At 63.2% G+C, this 544-nt stretch overlaps 1 long non-coding RNA gene across 1 annotated transcript in view; it reads left to right on the top strand.

Annotated features, from left to right (window-relative positions):
* The window catches only part of LOC130588068 (uncharacterized), a 1,745-nt gene extending 1,435 nt beyond the window's left edge, over window positions 1–310 (top strand). The window contains exon 3 of the long non-coding RNA XR_008966903.1: window positions 236–310. This is a non-coding gene — a long non-coding RNA (uncharacterized LOC130588068). The remainder of the gene's footprint in view (window positions 1–235) is intronic.
* The last annotated feature ends 234 nt before the right edge of the window (window positions 311–544 follow it).

Here is a 544-nt window from a genome sequence, read left to right on the forward strand (position 1 = left end):
GAGTGACCCCAAGGTGACCCCAGATGACCGCCGGGTGACCCCAGATGACCCCCAAGTGACCCCAGAGTGACCCCAAGGTGACCCCAAGTGACCCCAGGTGACCCCCAAGTGACCCCAGGTGTGTCCAGGTGACCCCCAAGTGACCCCCGGGTGACCCTCAAGTGACCCCAGGGTGACCCCCAGGTGACTCCCGCCACCCCCACCCTGTCCCCAAACCGTCCCTCTGTCCCCACAGGACCCCGGACGGGATCGCCAGGACCCCGGGAAGGAGCGGCCACCAAGGGGTCACTCTGTGATGTCACCGTGTGATGTCACCGTGTGATGTTATCCCATGATGTCACCATGCGATGTCACCGTGTGATGTCACCCCGGGATGTTATCCCATGATGTCACCCTGTGAGGTCACCATGCGATGTCACCGTGTGATGTCACCCTGCAATGTCACCCCGCGATGTCACCCCATGATGGCCCCCTATGACGTCACCCCATGATGTCACCCCCTGTCCCCAGCCCGGATTGGGGTCGGGGATGTCACCCCCTGTTC

The sequence above is a fragment of the Malurus melanocephalus genome, unplaced genomic scaffold (genome assembly GCF_030028575.1).
Source record: "Malurus melanocephalus ecotype Western Australia unplaced genomic scaffold, MMel_1.1 scaffold_3244, whole genome shotgun sequence".
Classification (NCBI taxonomy): Eukaryota; Metazoa; Chordata; class Aves; order Passeriformes; family Maluridae; genus Malurus; species Malurus melanocephalus.